The sequence below is a fragment of the Capra hircus genome, chromosome 2, assembly GCF_001704415.2.
Source record: "Capra hircus breed San Clemente chromosome 2, ASM170441v1, whole genome shotgun sequence".
In the NCBI taxonomy this organism is placed as follows: Eukaryota; Metazoa; Chordata; class Mammalia; order Artiodactyla; family Bovidae; genus Capra; species Capra hircus.
The window spans coordinates 38,468,201-38,486,032 of NC_030809.1; the positions used below are offsets into that span (position 1 = coordinate 38,468,201).

Genomic DNA, 17,832 nt, shown 5'->3' on the forward strand with positions numbered 1-17,832 from the left:
GCAATCAGCATTACTCCAGAATTTGCTGGACACAGCAAGTCCTTGATAGGGAATATTCTAATTTGGATGGCTGGACCTCTGCTCAGGATTTACATGTATTGATGACATGCAAATCAGTTTAGTGCAGTCTCATCAACAGCATAAATCAAGTGCATCCTGTTGTGGGGATTATCTTGGAAACAGAGAATGTCACCTTTAGTATGCCTATGGTCTGGAGATGAGCAGTCCGTCTCTGAGTGAGGGAGAGTGAAAAACCATCCAAGAGCATCTTCTCACTATTGACTGGCTGCCTGCATGCTTTTTTATGTTAAATGACTGACTACTCATATAAAATAGCTTGGCTTGGAATAATTTTCTTTTTAACATCCATTCAGAGAGACAAGAGATTCAAAGATAGCATTTTGATCTAGAATCCCTGATACTGCATGTAGGCAAATCATAGGAGAAGACAATGCTCAATTCTAACCTTTGTTTAACGAGTGCATATTTCATTAACAAATGATACCCATTAGCATTGGACACATGCTTTGTATATGAGTAAGGATGGATTTACAACTTCCTGTTACACATTCTAAGTAACTTAGTAAATAAACGGCTAAAGGCTCCAATGAGAAAAATCACAAAATTGTATGACAAATATAAGAAAAAAATCCTTTGGTTTAGGAAGTACTACCTGTGACTGATATTTTTAAGAATTTATAAACCATGCCTGGCAACAGCTGATTAAAGGAAATTCACATACAGTTCACTCTACAGAGTAAAGACATTTTCCATTGAGTTTGCAATTGCTCTCAATACATATTATCCAGCCAGCTTATTGGACACCATCAATGAAAAATAATCTTTAAAGTCTGGATTTAATAACAGACAAAAGAAAATGAAGAGAGTATTCCTGAGGCCTAATGACATGTGGACTAGTCAAGTGTGTACCTGTGTGAAGTAGATGAATGTGGCGTCCACCATGCCGGGGGTTGAAGACATGTGCTTACAGTGATGGGTAAGGACAAGTCAAAGTGTTTGCTGGAGAGTTGGGAGTTGTGTGCAGCTGATGGAAGCTGTGAACTCGGTAACGTAGGACAGTATGGAACGGAAATGGCATAAACAGAATGGCATCTCTACAAAGGACAGAGGAACATCAAGCATATTGCAATGAGGGTATATGGGGAGCAGAGAATAGAAGTGGAGGTCAGAGATAAAAGGGCAAGTTTAAAATAATGTGAAACAAGAATGGGGACTTTCATGTTCTGATGATTAGGTGCCCCCCGAAACGAAGACTATGAAGAACTCAGTTCTTTGCACCTGTGTTCCACAACACCAGCAGCAATAAAAGCAGTAATGACAAAAGGTTACGAAGAAATACCGACCACAGAAGACTAAAAAAACAAATGCTAGTTTTCACCAAATGCAAAGGTATTTTGTCTCTTACGCCAGTGAAGCCAGAAAAGAGGTGGAGGGGTCAAACTATGCATGCATTTGAATTTGTGCTAGGAACAAGTACAATGCATTATCACAATGTTGTTGCTGCTTTTTAGCATGTTGCTGCTAAGTCATGTCCAACTCTTTGTAACTCCGCGGACTGTGGCCCACCAGACTCCTCTGTCCATAGGATTTCTCAGGCAAGAATACTGGAGTGGGTTGCCCTGCTCTTCTCTGGGGGATCCTCCCGACCCAGGGATTGAACCCGCATCTCCTGCATGAAAGGCAGATTCTTTAAAACTGAGCCACCAGGGAAGCCCTAATATCTTCTGTAATTAAAGAGTATATCAAAATTAGAAATTCACTTTTTAAAGAACATGATTTTATTGTTTATTTTTTATTCATGTTTCCTTTCCTATTTTCCCTTCGTTATTAGCTATTAATACAATCAGTAATGACAGGTAACACTCAGAAGAAAGAAATTTCTCTTATCAAAGACATTTTAAGATGAGCTTCCATTTCACACTGACTGTTAAGAGTCAAATGAAGATACAAAGAGGATGCCAAGATTGGATTTATGACATATACTTTAAATAAAATCTACAAATATTGCTCATAAAATCATAGTGTTGTCATAACCATTCTTGCTGTCACCTACTGGAAGTTTTGCTCTTGATGCTTGTAAACTGAAAGCCACAGAAAAACGCTTTCTCTTTCAAGTGCAAAGCAACTATAAGATGAATAAGAAACCTGTTTATGTCAGATGAAAGTGCAACACTGCTTTAGCTTTCAGAGTTTTATCTTGATTAAAGGCCAAAACCTCCGTCAGGGAGCTGGGGAGCACAGTCGGCACCCACACCAGGATATGCTCACATGCATGTTAATATGAACATGGTCTGTAGAGCTTGGAGAGCTCGAGAGTCCAAGGCCCACTGCTGATTTGGTTTGAGAGGGATTAAGAGATTCCACTATGAGCTAGAGAACTATTCTGGGAATGGGGATGGCAGGCGGTGGCTGTGGGGTCCTTAATCCTAAACTGGCTTCAGACAGCCTCCAAAGGAGGAGTATTTGCAGATTATCTGATTCATTTGTTGACTGGATTGTTTTAAAATTTTCCAATGTTGATGAGAAGTGATGTTATTTTCTTAATATTTCTATTTCAGTTCAGTCGATTTAGGCAAATGTAAATAATAATAGTAATGGCTAATATCTGTTGAAAGTGAAGTCGCTTAGTCGTGTCCAACTCTTTGTGACCCCATGGACTGTAGCCTACCGGGTTCATTTATCCATGGGATTTTCCAGGCAAGAATACTGGAGTGGGTTGCCATTTCCTTCTCCAGGAGATCTTCCCGAGTATTTGCCTACACTACAGTGAGCACTTTATACATATTAATAAGGCTGTATAAAGAAAGCCTTTTATTACTTCCATTTTATAAGGGGGCAAGCTGAGACACAAAAGTTTAGATGATTGCCTCAAGGACAAACTGCTAGTAAACTGAGAAACTTCATGAACCAGACAATCCAGCACCAGTTTTGCCATGAGCCTAAATTTTTCTGCATATGTTTTGAATTCTTGATAGGAGTAACCCATTCCTTTCCCTGTCGTGAAATGAGGAATTCTTGAAACAGTTCAAAGAAAGCACTAGTAAACCCAATCACTTTCCTCACTAAGTTCAGCTGTCCAACAAACACACAGGCATTCAACATCCCTTCATCTGAATTTTATGCAAAACCAGAAATACAGAAGTACAGGATATGCCAACACAGAGTATACCATCACATCTCTGTTCTCCATTTTTAGCCTCGCTTCCTCTGAAAAGAGAACTTGTAAAACCATTGGGTCTCTGGGTGAGTCTTCCTTACTCAATCCTCATGCCTCCCTTTACCACCATGGTCAAAAGAAACAGTCCTGGAAAAGTTACAAAGAAAAGAATTACTGTTTCCTAGACATCTGGGCTATTTTGCATTCCTTCCCTGGAATTAATGAGTTGCTAAGCATTACCTGTTTATCATCTCTGTCTTCTGTCCAATTGATCATAATCTATGATCTCATAGGAAACTGTTATTAAAATGTTTTAATTTGAGAGTATAAAGAGATGCAGCACAAATAGGAAAGCCTGGAAATTAAGCCAAATGATATTTCTCATTGGAATTTTAAAAATGAAATTATAGACAAGTAGGCATGGGCTGCCATCTCTGGGGTCGCACAGAGTCGGACACGACTGAAGCAACTTAGCAGCAGCAGCAGCAGCAGGCATGGTCTTTATTTGTAATAAAGTCACAGGAAGCAAAACCCTCATCAATCTATTTACCTACAATGAAACTCAAAGATGCCACTTCACTAACTCTTTAAACGTGATGTAGGTACTACATCCATTGGAGAAACTAAAAGAAGTTATCTATTTGCAGATTTTTAAAAATCTCATGATTCTTTAAACAACACTGTTGTTTTGGAACCTCCTAAATAAATGCAAAAAAGGAAAAAGCAGGAGAAATCACACATTTATGTCTCATCATTTTTCAGGTGAATGATTCAGTTTTCAAAAAGATTACAGTTGATCCACAAAACAAAATGCTTTGTACTTCTCTATCTAAAGAATTGAATAACAAAGCACCTTTGAGAAAAGGTGAGAATACAGGCAACAGTCTTTTCTTCTGTTCTATTTACTATCTTAAAGCCTTAAGATAAGGTCTCACATGGACTCTGACAAAGCTAGCCTATGTTTCTCCCCCCTGCTTCCCATGTGTCCTCTGTCTCCTAATTATCCTCTAAACACAAAGAGACTCATATTGGAGCTGCTATTGAGCACTGCTCCAAATAACTGAATACTTGTCTGATGGCATGAGTAACAGTCACGATAGTGTGGTGCTTCACATTGTTAACTAAGTCCTCTCACATCGATTACCATTTTTTTACCTCTTAAGCAATGACGTCTCAGTCTTAATTTCTAGATACCATTCATCACTAAAAGGAACCAGGACTTCTTGGTAAAAAGGGGGTAACCCCAGGTCTGGGGCAAGGAAAGTTGAGAGTCCCTGGACATCTTGTTGTCCCATAAAACAGGGAAGTGCTGAAGGATTAATGGGGTTTGTCAGAAGGACAACAGTGCTTTCTTGGAAGGGCTCTCAGTGACCAAACTTGAGATAATGTAGGCATCAAACACAATAATGATGGCACTAGATTATAAGGCAACTTGTCAAATAAAATATATTAGCCAAAAGTGATACTCTATCAGAAGTAGAGGATGGGACAGAACAGATGGAGAGAGGGAGAGAGGCAAGACAGAGAGACAATCCTAGAGAAGGGGAGTGGTGGTAAAGTCTTCTTTAGGGAAGAATGCTAATTAACAGGAGTAGAATGACGCTTTACCGTCTGAGCCACCAGGGAAGTCACATATATATACATATTCAAATTATCATAGCATCCTTCAATATAACAATTAGCACAGGCAAGAATCATGAATTTATGCTGAAACTATCGGGTTAAAGGTTGCTAGGAAAAGATATTCCCGTGACCTCAAAGTATCTTCTTCATTACAGGGGGAGAAAGGTGCTTTTAAAAAAACTGAGTGCCAGGAAGTTCCAAGATTGCCTATTCCCCTTCCCTACCCTAAAATATACTCTGAAACTAATCATGAGGAAACTAACAAAAAATTCCATCACGTGGAATATTCTACAAGACCCCTGGTCTGAAATTTCCAGAAACATTAATGTCATGAAAAAAACATGAAAGGTGGGAGTTCTCCATTAGATTAAATGAGACTATAGGAACATGGCACCCTGATTGATTCTTGAGTTAAAAGAAAAAAAAAAAAAGAATAAGGGACATTTTGGAGACAATTCAGGAAATCTAAATATGGGTTGCATATTAGATGATATTATTGAATATACTGTAAACTTATTTCTGGTAATGGTGCTGTGGACCTGAGAAGGTCTGGGTGTTTAAAGAAAACAAAATGAATATTTTAAGGTGAAGGATCATAATGTCTGCGACTTTCAAACGGATGAGAAGAAAACTGAGCATACAGATAATATATTGTAAGAGAAGGGTAACATTAATATGGTAACACATTAACCACCAGTATGTAGTGAAGAATACACGAACATTTATTGTGCTATTCTTTCAACCTTTCTAAAGCTGTAAAATTATTCAAAATAAGACACTGAGAAGATAAAGATGCTGTTTATGTTGTAAAAAGCTTACAATAAAGTGGGGAAGAAAGGTGGGTTAAAATATTTCGAGTTCAATGTCATCAGTCCTTCAATAGAGTTTCTCATAGGAACCCAGGAAAGCACAGGGCAGAATAAGCTGGATTCTAATTCCGTGTCCTGAGGCCACAACCCTGACCTTCTTCTACTCTCCTGCACTGCTCCTCTGACCCTTATGCTCATCTTGAATATCTTCACCTGCCTAATGAAAGCAGCATTGGACTTAACTGTCACCAACCTGACACACTCATAACCAGGAGTCATTTCCACTTTGGCTCAGCCTCTTCATTCTTTCTGGAGCTATTTCTCTGCTCTTCTCCAGTAGCATGCTGGACACCTACCAACCTGACGGGCTCACCATTCAAAGTTTTACCTTTTTGTCTTTTCATACTGTTCATGGGCTTCTCAAGGCAAGAATGCTGAAGTGGTTTGCCATTCCTTTCTCCAGTGAACCACATTTTGTCAGAACTGTCCACTATGACTCATCCTTCTTGGGTGGCCCTATGTGACATGGCTCATAGCTCATTAAGTTACACAAAGTTGTGATTCATGTGATCATTTTGGTTAGTTTTCTGTGATTGTAGTTTTCATTCTGCCTGCCCTCTGATGGATGCAGATAAGAGGCCTGTGCAAGCTTCCAGATGGGAGGGACTGGCTGTGGGCAAAACTGGGTTTTGCTTTGGTGGGGGAGGCCATGCTCAGTAAATCCTTAATCCAATTTTCTGCTTATGGGTGGAGCTTGCTTCCCTTCCTGTAGTTTGGCCTGACAGTGGTAGAAGTAATGGTGACCTCCTCCAAAAGGATTTATGCCAGCACACTGGGCCTCCCAGGACTACTGCTGTCAATGTCTCTGAGCCCAGAGCAGGCCACTGTCAACCCACAGCTCCACCAGAGACTCCTAAACACTCACAGGCAGGTCTGGCTCAGTCTCTTGTGGGGTCACTGCTCCTTTCTCCTGGATCCTGGTATACACAAGGATTTTGCGTGTGTGTGCGCTCTCCAAGTCTCTGTTTCCCCGGTCCTGTGGAAGTTCTATAATCAAACCCTGCTGAACCTCAAAGTCAGATTTCCTGGGGATTTTCCGACCCTTTGTTGGATCCCCAGGTCAGGAAATTTGTCACGGGCCTAGAACATTCACAACAGTACGCGTACTTCTTTGGTATAATTGTTCTCCAGTTTGCGGATCGCCCACCTGGTGGCTCTATGGTGGGGCTAATGGCAACCTCCTCCACAAGCAATTATGCCACACCTCCCCTCTGCCAGAGCCTTGGTCCCTGTAGCAGGCTACTGCTGACCCATGCAGGTGACCTTCAAACACTCACAGGCAGGCCTGGCTCAGTCTCTTGAGGGGGTCACTGCTCCTTTCCCTGGGTCCCAGTGCACAGTTTTGTTTGTGCCCTTCAAGCATCTGTACTACTCATTGGAAAGACCCTGATGTTGGCAAAGATTGAGGGCAGGACGAGAAGGGGGAATCAGAGGATGAAATGTTGGATGGCATCATCAACTCAATGGACATGAGTCTGAGCAAATTCCAGGAGATAGTGAAGGACAGGGAAGCTTAGCTAGCTGCAGTCCATAGGGTTGCAAACTGTCAGACCCACTAAACAACAACAAATAAAAACAGATCTAATCCAAACTGAAGACCACTTGACTCATTCTCAGCTCCCAGACCCCTTTGGATCTAGGCCTTCTAAAGATTCAAAAACAAGAAACTCATTTTACAGACTAATTTTAGCATTGTAAGCCCACTTGAAAGATCAGTGAAGCTCCCAGTGATGTTTGATACTGGAATTTGATAGCAGCTATGCTGGACAAGACTGTTCATGCCAGATTCACTCTTGTATATGACTATATTTTGTTGGAATATGGCAGTTTAAATAGAAAGAAAGAATTTTCCTGCTATTTACCTTTATACTATCTGTGAAGAACTAGACAGTAGTCTTCTCTTCTAACCAGATACATTCTCCCGTCAGAATAACATTCTAGACTGTTTTAATTTCTTAATTCTTTCAACACAGTCAAGAAGATGACATAAGTTGCCTGATCTCATGATTAGAATGAAAAGTAATAGAATTTAAGAATTTAGATGAACCTCAATAGTAATTCATTGAATGTATTTTGAATTAATAGTGAATGTGAGAAGGTGATTTTTCAAAGGCTACGGTACATTACTAATGTCTTTACCACATTAATTTTAATTAAGATTTTATTGTTTTAGAGCAGTCTTAGGTTTACAGCAAATTGAGGGGAAGATACTGATACTTCCTATACACTTCCAGCCTCCATACACACACAGCCTTTCCTTGTATCCATATCCCCCATTTCCCTCTAAAGTGGTACATCTGTTACAACTGATGAACTACACTGACGCATCATAATTACCCAAAGTCCGTACTTCACATTATGGTTTGACCATTCCTGTTGTACATTCTATGAGCTTGGACAGGTATATTATGAGATGTATCTATTAATATAGCAGCATATAGAGTATTCTCACTGCTCTGAAAGTCCTCTGGGCTCTACCTATTCAGCCCTCCTTCCTGTTTCTGGTTCTCTCCACCAACCCCTGGCTACCATTGATTTTTAACTGCCTCCATATTTTTTAGCTTTCCAGAATGTCATCAAGTTAGGATCATACAAAGTCTGTCACCTTTTCACAGTGGCTTTATTCAGTTAGTAATATGTATTTTAGATGAAGTTTTCTCTATGTCATCTCATGGCTAGATAGCTCATTTCTTTCTAGCATTGAATAATATTCCATTGACTGGGTATACCATAGTTTGCTTATTCATTTACCTACTGGAGAATATCTTGTTTGCTTTCAAGTTTTGGTAATCATGAATAAAAGCTACTATAAACACCCATATGCAAAGTTGGTGTGAACATACATTTTCAGATTCTTAGGGTTAATACCAAGGAGCATGATTACTGAATCATTTAGTAGAATTATGTTTAGTTATGTAAGAGACCTCCAAACTGCCTTCCAAAATGACTACCATTCTGCATTCACACCAGCAGTGAATAAGAGTTCCTGTTGCTCCATATGTCCTGACCAGCATTTGGTGTTGTCAGTGTTTCAGAGTCTGACCATTCTAACAGATGTGTAGTCATGTGTAGGGAAATTTCACTGTTGCTCTAATTTTCACTTCTCTAATGACATAAATATAGAGCATCTTTCAAACTAATTATTTACCATCTGTATATCTTTTTTTGATGAGGTATCTCTTAAGGCTCTTGGCCTATTTTTAAATTGGGTTGTTTGTTTTCATATTATTGAATTTTAAGAGTTCTTTGCATATTTTGTATAGCAGTCTTCTATCAGATGTGTCTTTTGCAAATAGTTTCTCCAACTCTATGACTTATCTTCTCATTCTCTTAACATTCCCATTTTTAGAATAGAAGGTTTCAATTTTAATGAAATCCAGCTTATCCATTATTTCTTTTATGATTCATGTCTTTGGCATTATATCTAAGAAAGGTCACCATACCCAAGATCATCTAGGTTTTTTCCTATGATATCTAATAGGAATTTTATAATTTTGTATTTTTACTTAGGTCTGTGATATATATTTAGCCAATTTTCATAAAAGGTATAAGATCTGCATCCAGATTCCTTTTTTTTGTTTGTGGCTGTCCAATTGTTCCAGCACCATTTGTTGAAAAGACTATCTTTGCTCCATTGTATTGCCTTTGCTTCTTTGTCAAAGGCCAGTGACGGTATTTATGAGTGTATTTCCAGGCTTTTTATCCTGTTCTGATTGATCTGTTGGTGTATCCTTTTGCAAAAACCACAGTGGTGTCTTAATTACTGTTACTCTATAGTAATTCTTAAAACTGAGAAGTGTCAGTTCTCCAACTTTGTTAGTCTTCTTCAATATTGTGTTGGGTATTCTGGGCTTTTTGCTTCTCCATACAAACTTTAGAATAGAATCAATTTGTCAATATCCACAAGGTAACTTGCTGGAATTTAGAATTTAGATCAGAATTATATTGAATTTATAGCTCAGTTTGGAAAGAACTGACATCTTGACAATATTCAGTCTTCCTATTCAAGAATATGGAATATCTTTCCATTTATTTACTTCTTTGATATGTTTGATCAGAGTTTTGTAGTTTTCCTCATATAGATCTTGTGCACATTCTGTTAGGTGTACATCTATTTCATTGTTTTTTTGAATGGCAACGTAAATGGTATTGTGTTTTTAGTTTCAAATTCCACTTGTCCAACCGACTTTTGTCAATCTTGTATCTTGTAACCTTGCTATAATCACTTACCTGGCACAGGAATTTTTTGTCAATTCTAATATATTGACTAACTTTGTATTTCCCTTAGAAGAATGACGAGAATTAAAGTTTACATTCATTCAAGTTTACATTACATTACATTCCTGTTTTATTTTCTTTTGCATTGCTTAACAATTAAAAGAAAATCAGCAATTAGAGGTATCATTTTTTAGATGTGGTTTACAATACAGTCACATTTTAGAATTTCTAGAGAGTAGATTAGAACATTTCTGGGTTTAATATGCCAGCACTGACTGTAGTGGTTGTATGCTGGGTTATCGCTAACGGAAAGGGTTCTTTCCATGTTGATTGTTTCTTCTACTGTGTGTTTCTATTTTTTTTTAATAAGCCAGATTATGTTTCTCTGTGTGTGTGTGTGTATAAAGTACATCAGGCCAAGATCTGACATTATTTTTTAGTCCCTATGTTTTTCTCTAAGCAGTAGAGGGAAATATTGTTGCCCTTACTGTGTTTCAGACACTGTGTTCAGCACTTTACAAGGCTCACATAACACTCAAAAATTTAGGAGACAGGTACTATATTATCTCCATTTCATAAGTATTGAAATGGAAGCAAAGAAAATAACTTGCTCTCCCAAACAATAAACAGAATTGCAAATCATCAAAAGAAAGAATACTTTAAAACACTGGTCTAATCCCAACTTATTCTAAAGCAAAAAATCTTTCCCCAAACTAAACTGTTAATAGGATAAGAACACAGCTGCTAAACCCTCTCTGCTTATGACTAACATGCTTTACAAACTACAGAAGTTAAGAATGTAACTAGATTTTTAAATTTATTCTGAATGAAGGACAGGAGTAGAATATCAGCATTCCCCCATTTATGAAAAATATTAGATATTACTTGGGTTTCCTGGTAGCCCACAGAAATTTATTTAACTCATAATGTGGTTGAATCACAGTACAAAACTGAGATGAAAGTACTTTTCGGGAACACTATGCAGGAACACTCTAATGGCTTCACAGACGTGGAATGGACAAATAAAAGAACTGGACTGTAAAGTGAAGAATTAAAGCCGAATTTCTGTTGTGATCCCTTTATATTGAAAATTTATATGTAAGTGTCATCTTTATCAGAAAATTAGAACTTTTCCTGCAGTACTCTATGTTCTCAATTATCTCCATCCCAAGTATAAGCCTTGACATCAATAAACAACCCCATTCATCACATCTTTTCACTCTCGTAGAATTTTCCATGATACAAAATTGTTTCCATTTCAGACTCCACTAAAACTCATCCCCACATCAGATTCTACTTCAACTTTTGAAACAAATAAACCAATAACTAAATTGAATGGAAATCTGCTAGCATAAGAGCTTTCTCAGAATATATGCATTTATAAAGGGAAATAAATCCTTGTCTATCAAATGAACATCCCTGGAGTTCTAGGCAGTAATACAGATTCAAACAAAATAAGACATAAGATCATAAGATTAAGGATAATCATGATTGCACTGGGCAGTGAGCACTCTCCTATAAAAATCATCAGTTATTTTCTAGTTATTTAGTTAGAAGCCCTGTGAATCAAGACTATATGATTATATTTATTCACTCAAAGGTTAACCTTCAATTCTTTCTGAAACACTGAATCCTTTCTGAAACAAGGCAGAGAAACAAGCAAATAAACTAATAAATGTGTGCATGTGTGCATGTCTACAGACTGGCATCCCTTTGTAGTTCAGTTCAGTTCAGTTGCTCAGTCGTGTCCGACTCTTTGAGACCCCATGAACCGCAGCACGCCAAGCCTCCCTGTCCATCACCAACTCCCGGAGTTCACTCAGACTCACGTCCATCGAGTCCGTGATGCCATCCAGCCATCTCATCCTCGGTCGTCCCCTTCTCCTCCTGCCCCCAATCCCTCCCAGCATCACAGTCTTTTCCAATGAGTCAACTCTTCACATGAGGTGGCCAAAGTACTGGAGTTTCAGCTTTAGCATCATTCCTTCCAAAGAAATGCCAGGGCTGATCTCCTTCAGAATGGACTGGTTGGATCTCCTTGCAGTCCAAGGGACTCTCAAGAGTCTTCTCCAACACCACAGTTTAAAGGCATCAATTCTTTGGTGCTCAGCTTTCTTCACAGTCCAACTCTCACATCCATACATCACCACAGGAAAAACTATAGCCTTGGCTAGACAGACCTTTGTTGGCAAAGTAATGTCTCTGCTTTTGAACATGCTATCTAGGTTGGTCATAACTTTTCTTCCAAGGAGTAAGCATCTTTTAATTTCATGGCTGCAGTCACCATCTACAGTGATTTTGGAGCCCAAAAAATAAAGTCTGACACTGTTTCCACTGTTTCCCCATCTATTTCCCATGAAGTGATGGGACCAGATGCCATGATCTTCGTTTTCTGAATGTTGAGCTGTAAGCCAACTTTTTCACTCTCCATTTTCACTTTAATCAAGAGGCTTTTTAGTTCCTCTTCACTTTCTGCCATAAGGGTGGTGTCATCTGCATATATGAGGTAATTGATATTTCTCCCAGCAACCTTGATTCCAGCTTGTGCTTCTTCCAGTCCAGCATTTCTCATGATGTACTCTGCATAGAAGTTAAATAAGTAAGGTGACAATATACAGCCTTGATGTATTCCTTTTCCTATTCGGAACCAGTCTGTTGTTCCATGTCCAGTTCTAACTGTTGCTTCCTGACCTGCATACAGGTTTCTCAAGAGGCAGGTCAGGTGGTCTGGTATTCCCATCTCTTTCAGAATTTTCCACAGTTTATTATGATCCACACAGTCAAAGGCTTTGGCATAGACAATAAAGCAGAAATAGATGTTTTTCTGGAACTCTCTTGCTTTTTGGATAATCCAGCAGATTTGGCAATTTGATCTCTGGTTCCTCTGCCTTTTCTAAAACCAGCTTGAACATCTGGAAGTTTACAGTTCATGTATTGCTGAAGCCTGGCTTGGAGAATTTTGAGCATTACTTTACTAGCATGTGAGATGAGTGCAATTGTGCGGTAGTTTGAGCATTCTTTGGCATTGCCTTTCTTTGGGATTGGAATGAAAACTGACCTTTTCCAGTCCTGTGGCCACTGTAGTTCAGTGCCTCGATAACATTTACCAGGGGCACCCAAAGCAAACAGTCTTGACGGTCTACATAAAATTCATCAAGCAAACATTAAATACATTTTGAATTGTGTGTATGTATATGTATTCACCCCTCATGCGCTCAGTACTGTCCAACTCTTTCGTGACACCATGGACTGTAGCACACCAGGCTCCTCTGTCCAAGGGATTTCCCAGGCAAGCATACCAGAGTGAGTTGCCATTTCCTTCTCCAGGAGATCTTCCTAACTCAAGAGATCAAACCCTCATCCTATGTATTGGCAGGCAGATTCTTTACCACTGAGCCACCAGGGAAGCTCTGCTAACTCTCAAAAGTTTGAGATCCTTCCTCCTTTTGGCATAATTTTCACACTTCATTAGGCAGTGGTAACATTCCCAAATACCTCAGTTTGGGCTGAGGGCCAACTAATTAAATGTAGTAGGGACAGTCCAAAAATAAGAGAGGCACAAAAATAGGGGGAAAATTACTTGAAATAACCAGTTAGACTTCAACTGAGCAGCTGCTCCAATTCCTGCCATCACAAGTTTAGGTGGTAGTGTTCATAAAAGCAACAGTCACTGACACCTGAACATTGATGCACTGTTTACCAAGTATTTTTCTGCATCATATCTCATACATTCTCCATGAGAATCTTGTAAAGGTGCTGGCCTAGGGATTGTTTTATTCCCATACATACATTCATAAACTCAAGCATCTGATTTTTGGAGAAGGCAAAAGCAGGATCTGTGTTTCATTATTCCCAGTAGAGGGCTTTTCTCACTATACCACTCTACCTCTTAAAAATAAATGTGTTTTATTAATATTTTAATTCTGCTTTGTGAAACAAATAGTATTTTCTCTCAAATAGTATTTTTTAGATTCTCAAAAATTGTGCAAGTGAAAGTAATCTTAATTTTAGTTAATGTTAAAAGTCAGGATCTGAAAGCAAGTTTTAGGCATAACACACAGGACTTTTAAAAGAAGAGAGTATACAGGAAAAGGCAATGATACTGACATGCAACTGCAAAAAGGGTTAGAACCATCAGACTGCGTGCTTTAAACTCTGATGTTATTAAGAGCACAAATTCTACATTATTTAAATATATTATGTTCCTGGCACTGTGCTAAGTCTGTCTCTAAATCCCAATGTTAAAAATAGAAGTAGATGGAATGAAGGCAGGAAGTCGTTATAAGTAAAGGTTCCAAGTGGCTGGAAAGACCATTTTGCTCAAAACAGGGGAGGGATTGACAACTTTACAGTAAATTAGGAACAGTGAAAAGAGCTAAGGCCTGTCTATAATTAAACCTAATTTTATTATAGGCATTTTTATTTATAAAAGTTCCTCTCCACAATTTTTACAGCACAGAAAAAAATTAGAATACATGCTCTTAATAAACACTTATGCAATCTTTCTGCCTGGCAGAAACTTCACGTGCCATCATTCCATAACAGAAATAATTTATTAGATCAAAAAGTCTATTTATTCACGTTGAGTTGTTTAATCTTTCTGGCTGTAATGGTGTACTGAGTGATGCATGTCTTTGGAAGCAGTCTTAAGTTTAAAATTGAGTTCTGTTATTTGCTAGTTATAAACCCTTCAGGAAATTAAGTAGCCTAGGCTTAATAAATACTTCATAAGATCAATATGTGAAATAAATAATTTGATGTATACAAAACAAAAGCACATCATACCCTCCAAATAAAGGTAGCCTCCTTTCTTAAATTGGTCACACCATACTCTGGTTTTGCTAAAAAGGAAATGACTTATGACTTCCACAATGAGAGCTATTCAGCGCCTGTAACTTGCTCAAAACATAAGTGCTTCCTCTACCAGACAGCCAGTCTTGAAAATGGAAATTCTTACTTACATCAGAATACAAAATCTTGAAAATAAATATCATTATGCATTTCTCCTACATTAACTCTGCATATAATGAAATTATCAGAATGTTTTCTAAAACAGAACAGGTACTTTAGAGCTCTTTGGGTTCTATGCAAGGACATGATAAGCACATTTAAAACACTTGAATGATCATGAAATTCACCTTAGTGAGTAAATACAGTCAGCTGCCAGAATTAATAATGCAATATAAAAGGAGTTTTTAAAATAATTATTTTATATATGCTACTTTTAAAAGGAATGAAATGACAGTTGATAGTTGAAACTAGTAAGAGTGGTTGATCCAAAATAAAGACTGAGAAAGAGGAGGACCACCAAGACAACACATTTTCTTATTTGATGATGCTTTCTAACAGATAAACATACCACAGTCTGTTTCTATCTAATAATAAGCAAGCTTTTCTTCTCTGTAGGCCTCAATTTTCCATTAATAGAAAGGATGGATTGTATGTTTTTCCTCTCTAGCCCTTTAACTTTGTACCCAATCAAACCTTTATTCCCTATGCTAATAGAGTTAGTGGCATGATGACATGAAATCCTTTACAGGATGTCCTTTATGGTGTTTGAAAATGGACAGCATCAGCATCATATATCTTCTTCTGATTGTTTTGCTTAGAACAAAACTGAACTGAGGATGCGACAAGAAGAAATATGAGAAGGGATCACGGCGACCTTCTCAATGTAACTAGCAGAGCCTACCTACATTAAAATCCCTGATGCAAATTATATATACACTCTAGCATTCATTTTGAGGGAACTGAGATGACTAAACTTTGTGAAGTTTCATTACTTAATTATATTAAATTAAGCAAAAGTACATTATGAGAACTGTGACAGGTAGGAAGTGTTTCCAGAAATATTTTATCCATGACAAAACCAGTTCTATTCTTGGGTCTTCTGAATGTTGCAACTGTTACAGCCTTTAGTTAACTGAAATAACTAATCTTGATTATTTATTAATCATCTAGAAATTGCATCTTGCAACATTTCCTAAAGGTTCTAGCGATGTCTGCTTAACTCTGGCTTAGAAATGAAGAAATACACTCCAGGAGTCTGTTTCACATTCATCATCAGTATTCAGAAGTATTGCTTCAGGTTCAGAGAAAATATCAAATACAGCAATTAGTATCAGAGAGATCATACAGTTTTGTGAAAGAATATGTAATAAACTTCTGATTTCTTTGAATCCTTCAATTAACTTTTCTAATTAGACCTAATAATACATTTTTTAAAAAGATTATTTATTCATGTATTTATTTTTGGCTATGCTGGGTCCTCATCGCTTTGCTTGCTTTCTCTAGTTGCAGTGGTGGGGGGGAGCGCTTCTCTTATTGTAGAGCAGGGGTCTAGGGTGCACAAGCTCAGTAGTTGTGGCACAGGGGCTTAGTTGCCTCAAGGAATGTGGGATTTTCCTGGAGCAGGAATTGAACCTGTGTCTTAAACCACTGGACCACCAAGAAGCACCCCCTAATAATATATTTTAACACAGCACTCATAACAGTCTACTGCTGAATTTTAGAATTAATATACTTTATAAAGCAGGATGTATTTTATTGCTATAATCGTAAACATATGGACTCCCTGCACATTTCTTTTTCCATCAAACAGATCCTGTGAACAGCTTTAATGTTTTCAGTACAGTTTGATAGTCTCAAAGGAAAAGAGGGAGACAAAGGGTGTTGTTTTAAAATCTGGCATTTTATTAAGTATCTTATTCCAACAGTTATCATGTTTTAAGTATTTCTGATGTAAAATAAAACTTGACTAATTGACTGCTATAGCTTCCACCAGAATTGATAATGACAAAATTAACCAAACGCTTACTTCCTTTCTCTAAACCATCAAAAAATCCCTTTTAAAAATATTGTGGAATAATATACAAACAGATTATGTAGGAACTTTGTATTATAAAGAATCACTGTTTTTTTTTTCTCCAGTATTTGAAGCAGCAGAGAATCAAAAGTTATTAAAAAGTAGCCAGGTAGACTTCTCTACATATTGTCAATGGGTAAAATATGCAATTGAGATTAGCCTGGCTTTGTTCACCACCACTTGCAAAAACGTGTAAAACCTGTAGTTTCCAGAGGGTCAGAAAGAGAAGCTAAGTAAACTGAAGCTGCTTTTAAAGTATTTAACAAGGCAGAAACTGGAACGGATGTGCCACAAACCAATATCCATTATCACAAAGTGATTGCTAAATTTTCTTGTAAAATAGCTCTCAGCTGCCCTATTCAGCCTCGTCCTGATATAGCTCAAAAGAGCATCCAACGAAAATAAGCAAGCAACAGAATATACAGTAGCTGTAGAGAAGAAAACAATATGCTTCAGAAGTTTTCCGACAGATTTAAATCTATATCAGTTTCTTTAAACGTCTAAGAAATAGAAGTACCTCTTCATGAAAGATTTTTTTCAGACATTCAGTACACAGATATACTATAATATATACTATATGTTTCTAATTATCACTTGAAAATAATTAGAATTGACTTCCAAGAATAATAACACAGTTCTAGAGAGAATTTCGGTACATATCCTGAAAGATGATGCTGTGAAAGTGCTGCACTCAGTATGCCAGCAAATTTAAAAAACTCAGCAGTGGCCACAGGACTGGAAAAGGTCAGCTTTCATTCCAATCCCAAAGAAAGGCAATGCAAAAGAATGCTCAAACTACCACACAATTGCACTCATCTCACATGCTAGTAAAGTAATGCTCAAAATTTTCCAAGCCAGGCTTCAGCAATACGTGAACCATGAACTTCCAGATGTTCAAGCTGGTTTTAGAAAAGGCAGAGGAACCAGAGATCAAATTGCCAACATCCGCTGGATCATCGAAAAAGCAAGAGAGTTCCAGAAAAACATCTATTTCTGCTTTATTGACTATGCCAAAGCCTTTCACTGTGTGGATCACAAGAAACTGTGGAAAATTCTGAAAGAGCTGGGAATACCAGACC

The 17,832-nt window shown here is 37.8% G+C and overlaps 1 protein-coding gene across 18 annotated transcripts in view; it reads right to left on the reverse strand.

Moving 5' to 3' along the window:
• The window catches only part of MAP2 (microtubule associated protein 2), a 298,493-nt gene that overhangs the window by 163,528 nt on the left and 117,133 nt on the right, over positions 1 to 17,832 (reverse strand). The window lies entirely within an intron of this gene.